This window comes from Dipteris shenzhenensis, chromosome 20 (assembly GCF_047967505.1).
Source record: "Dipteris shenzhenensis isolate YYH24624 ecotype China chromosome 20, Dip_SZ_1.0, whole genome shotgun sequence".
Classification (NCBI taxonomy): Eukaryota; Viridiplantae; Streptophyta; class Polypodiopsida; order Gleicheniales; family Dipteridaceae; genus Dipteris; species Dipteris shenzhenensis.
Genome location: NC_141615.1, coordinates 51,896,517 through 51,902,516, shown reverse-complemented (window position 1 = coordinate 51,902,516; position 6,000 = coordinate 51,896,517).

Genomic DNA, 6,000 nt, shown 5'->3' with positions numbered 1-6,000 from the left:
TGTGGTCTTAACCCATCTCACACATATCTCGGAACACTATGGGAGACACATCAACATATTGTGCACACTTCCATCATTGAAAAACAAAGTGATGACCAAGAGATCTTGGGTGTGTGAGTACCCCAATGCTCAACAGACAGCTCTATGGACAATTGTCATTGCTAGCTCATCCTTTAGTGCCAAATGAGCATGAGCATCGTCTCTATTACTCCTCTTGCCAGCATACCACGATGTTGGCCTAAGACCCAGGACACTCACAACCTATATCCTGAATACCTTCCCTTCTCCTCCCTTGCCCACCGGTTCATCGTGCAAGGTCAACGCTTGCAATGGAAAGTCTACTATGTGGGAGCACGTGTCGGCAAATGCAGTACATACTTCTATCTATGCTCTCCCTTTAGCTTGGCCTAGGTTGGCATTTGCTTTTGGACCACTAGCCATCTTGGTCATATGGACTAGGGCACTAGCTGTTGCCTTTCCGACGGACCCTTTCTCCTTCTCATTTTTTCTACGATTAGATATTTGCGATGCCTTCTATTGAGTCATCTAGAGTGCAAGCTTTTCCTCTCCATTGATAGGCAAGGCTACATTGCTCACCTTCCTGTATAATTCCCATTGTCCTACTGGATCTCCAAACACTCGAGAATTAAATTGATCAAGTATCACTTTAACATCTATTCGTGTCATTCAACCGTGATCGGTAGGCCAGCTCATGTAGATAAGGTCAAGTATTCGGGATACCATTTGATCGCATAGAAATTTTGAGCTTGCATGGGGTTGGATTTCTACTTCACTCAATCCTATCAACTGTTCGATCGATCGTTGTCTTACGGACAAGCATTTGAATTGCAGTCTTCAACTGCTCTTGCCTTGCCATCAAAGATGGGTGTGTAGATAGTGTAGTGATCTTATAGTGCATGCAACAATTGTTTTGTAAGCACTCAAACTTCAAAATAAAGAACATCTGAAATACACATGCAAAATTGCAATGTTGGTGTAAAATAAATTCCACTCAAAAGCAACATGCAACTAGCAACATCATTAATGTTTCTAAATAACTTTCGATCCTTAGAAATAAACTACTAACTTTTTGACGTAATGGTATATTACGTCAAGTAATTCGTGATCTCGCAACATAATCCACTACTATAGCAATCACTATGCGATCTTTTACTATTATAGAGTGAATTCCATAAAGTCCCTATCGAGTGTCAATCTATCAGCTAGTGGAGGCAGGAACAGAAAACATATAACATCACATAACCAAGATGATCTAGATCAGCTTTGCCAATCACACATCTGGTTGGTAAGAGTTTTATTCATCAGGAACCCCGACCCGCAAAAGCGGGCCATCATCCAGAAAAAATTCGCCTCTACTGACTCCTATGTACATAGATAGATATGATATATAAGAAGATCGAAGCGGGGGAACCGACTAGTAGATGCGGGCCATCACTCGGATTCGATCTTTACTATTACACACATCAATCGAGGCGAGGCAAATCCGATTGGCCAAAGCGGATCATCTCTTGGCCTGACTTAGACATAAACAGGCATCTCTCCCTCTCTCTCTTTTACTCTCCCTCCGTCTATTTTCCTCTCTCTCTTTTCCTCTCTCTCCCTCTCTTTCCTCTCTCTCTCTCTCTTTCACTCCCTCTATCTCTCCTTCACTCCCTCTCTTTCCCTCTGTCAAACAGCCTATTGACAATCAGCGAGGCGAGGTAAATCCAATTGGTCGAGGCGGGTCATCACCTGGCCCGACTGATCCAAACTAAAAGCTCTAGAATCTTACCAAAAGGATTGGGACACAATTGCAAAAGAAATAGATGAAAAGCAACAGGTTTTGGCAGGGCAGTAGTGGCGGGATCGGGGTCTTTTTAAAATAGGATTTCTCACACACTGCGCGGTACTATCTTACACCGTGTGGTATGCCAACGTTTAGGATTGCGTATCCTTCCCAATCATATGATCTAAGGTCTCACACGTGCTGATATGACATGTACGGCATGGGATAGGTAGGGTGGTGTCTCGTGGTGCCCTTTAAAAAATCGTACGGCATAGATGCGGGACCGTGTGATGTAAATGATACCGCTTCATATGGATAGATACCGCATGGTAGTGAGGTCATGATGACATGTGATAAGAGTATCAACTATGCGGCATGCTCCCGATCGAGCTCTCGATCTACAGCCGGTGTAAAGAACCATATTTTTTTGTGTTTAGGGCATGAGGCTGCAATCTTTAATCAAAAAGTACGTATTTTAATTTTTAAAAATGTACTTTTTAAATCCCTGGATCATGTGTGGCATAGTCTCTTCAGCTAATGTGCATGTCCAGTTTATTGATGCTTGCAAAGCCTACATTTCTTTAGATGTGGCAATGCAACTATTGAGATCAGTTTAGATATGATGACATTGCATCACATACTTGGCATGGCTATCAAAAGTTCGTTAACATAGATATTGTAAGATTACATCACATACTAGCCACAAATTCCTTGTCCAATGTGTTGATGCTTGTAAATCCCACATTTCTTTGGATGTGGCAATGTAGCTATTGGTATTGTTTTAGATATGATGACATTGCATCACATACAAGCCACAAATTCCTTGACATAACTATCTTCAAGCCATCAAAAATACACTCAAAACATAGAGATAGGTTTGTATGTCCACAAACAAGGGTAACGAGATTTGGCAAGCTACATAACTTAGCATTACTTTGTGTTCTTTTAAGAGTAATTTCACAAGGAATACATGACCATAGGACTCAAAGCCTTAAGTATTTGACTTTTAAATTGGTTTGCATCAGATAGAGCTTATGGCTCTACAGAGTAATTGTGCTCCTCAAACATCCATGGCATGATCCAAACACCTATATAGTACTTGCACTCCGCAGCTCTCCTCATAACCACTCTTGTGGACCAACTACCTTGTATTCACTAGTGAGACAAACTAGATATAGAAAGCACCCAACAACAACTAGCATGAAATCTAGCGCAATAGGTTAGTTACATGCCAATTGATCATCATCATGCTCATAGACACTCAATATCTTAGTTACATGCCAATTGATCATCATGATCATAGAGGTTTAATGTTGAAGTCCCGTGTGGTTTGGCGGTGATTTATCTGTTATGGGGATCTTGAAGAAATGCTGAGGGAACCTCTCCTCCTATTCCTTTTGGAACAATGCAAGCACGAACCGTCCTCCAGTGTCACTCTTGAGACTCCTGTATTGTTGTAATGTGTTTCCATGAGGGAAAAAGGGAGGGGGAGTGACAAGAAGGGAAGGGAGGAGGACACCAGAGAAGAGGGGAGTGAAGGGGGATAGAGTGGCAAACACAAAGGCACTACAAAGGAAACAAGAGAACACTCAAACGCTCTTGGAGTGAAAGAGAGCTATATTCCAAACTTGTGCATACAACAATGAAGACCAACGTCAAACCTTTGGCTATTTATATATTCCACCTTTTGAAGGGAAGGCCAACACTCTTCTTTCTTACCACTCTCTCTCTCTCATTTTTCCAAGGCACTTGGGCCCATACGGCTCCAAGGTGTATTTCTATCATTTTCCTCTCCTCCTCTCTTCCTTCCATTGCACTATTTTGCAAAATATCAGGCTGCTTGCATCAATTGCTAAACCGTGGCAGTTAACATGTCCCCCATCCTCATCCGTGGATCAAACTCTGTGCATGATGTCATACCTGAGGGCGTTTTTCATGATGCAGTGGCAGTCTAAGACCCTTTGGGAGATGTGGCAAAATGGATGGAGAGTCTTTCGAACATATCTTCGAAGGTTTAAATGTGATGACCATGAAGATTGTGGACATGTCATAAGTAGAGGTGCATAACTTGTGGAAATTTGAGGGGTTTTATTGAGGTCAAAGATGATTTTTGAAGTGGAGCCATTGAATATTTTCTTCATTGTGGGATCTTTTTTGGGAATGTCCCATAAAAGAATTATGAGCACGCGGAAAAAATGCATGGTGGCCACAAGTACTGGATCTGAGATTGTCACAAAAGTGTTGTTGAATTCCTCCATCTGAGCCGCAAGTGCATAGGAGGTACCCATTGTAGTATATTCTAGCCATGGAAAGTTGTATACATATCGGAGTTAGAGGCCGTCATGGCTTCAAAATCTTTCCATGACCAGAATCTTCAAAGAGGAATACATGTGGGTCGACTCATCGGTCCACACTTGCCGAGTAATAAGTATGCCAAAATGCCTCATGTTTTCAAAAATGGGAGCTGCCATTGTGGGTGTAGCCCTGCTTCTTTGTATTTCTTGGGCACTTTATTTGGATTCAAGAAGATGTAGCCTCCACGGGTCTGCATGGGATGGTCTCTTTGCCACTCGCGAAAACTTCTTTGTAATAGCTTAGTGGGCGCAAACTTCCATGACGTCTTTACAACTTAGTTGAAAACTGTGAAGTTTTGCCCCACCAATAGTTTATATCTAAAATATCCTCGATCACTCTAAATGTGTCATCACCTAGTACCATGTGTTGTGGTCAGGTGGGGGTTCCTGTGGCATGGGACTTGAGGATTTCATACCATGTGGATGTGCCCAAATCCTCTGGACCCTTGGGGCCAATAGGCTCCTATTGCATTGCACATGTGTGTGTGTGTGTGTGTGTGTGTGTGTGTGTGTGTGTGTGAGTGTTTTTGTGCATGTGTGAGTGTGTGTGTGTGCATGCATGCATGCATGGATGAGTGTGTGTGTGCATGAGTGTGTGCATATGCATGTGTGTGCCTACACACACGCACGTGTATGTGTGTGTGTGTGTGTGGTGGTGTGGTGCGATTCAGTGGTGTGTTGTGATGTGGAGGGCTGTGAAGTGCTGGAGGCTACAATGGTATGAGTGGGATTGTCGAGAGGTGTAGTGCCTTGGTTAGTGGAAGGCCTCAGACATTATTTCTCATTGTTTTTGCCTTACCATGGCTACTGATCAATTTCTTGAGTTCTCAAAAACGTTTCCCTCCACAGTTTGATCCTAGACGTTCTCCTTGAAGGTTCCTTGCCACCATTTTCCTCCGCAGTTTGATTGACATGTGCATTCTCGTTCGCCATCTTGGCCAGTGTTTTCGTCCTGCTCTTTCAATTGGTATTCATCATCCTTGGATCCTGATGAGCCTACTCCACCTGGTGTTGGAAGGGCATTGGACCTGGCCAGTTGTAAGATGGTTATGTAGCATACAAAGATGAGGGATGAGCTTGCAATGCATCTGTCCCTTGCTCACTACCTTCAATTGGGACTCGAATGCCTTATCAAAAGTGGTGAACTAGTCCATTTCAAGGTCTTCCTCCAAAAGCACCACCAATGGCACTACATATTGTCATTGAAAATAGCCCACACTCCTCTTAAGGACGATGAACTCGAACAGGAATTTGCATACTGCCCTTAGGTCTTCATCAAACACCTTGTTGATGAGGTAGCCCTGTGAAGTGGGATAGCTTTCCTCATCAAAATAAGTGTCACACCTTTCAATAGAGGCTAAATATTTGGGCCTTGGGTGTGCTTTGAAGTGGAATACCTCCTCTAGTAGTTCTAAGCTGAGGCAGACATGTGCATCGTTTATCACGACGTTGTGAGTAGATCTTTTATTAAAGTTGTACTTATTTTTTGTCTTTGGACAAATCTCTAAAATCCTTCCCAAATGGAAAGTTTAGCTATGAAAATATCATTAGAGCATCAAAAGTTTACTTTCTTGCACTGTCATTTTCACATAATAAAATTTGTAATATCTTTCTATAATGTTGCACTAATAATGCAAAAACTAGTATTAAATGCTAGTTTTGTATTTATTATTTTAAACAATCCTATTTATATAAAAAAACTTGAGTTATTAATTTAAATCCATGAAAAAAACTTTAAATTAAATATGGACAACAATGACACTCATAATATTTACCAATCTAAAATGTTTAAATAGAGAAGAGACATGGAAGACTCTTTTGTATTCCAAACAATAGCAATAGCTATGCTTGCAAATTTAC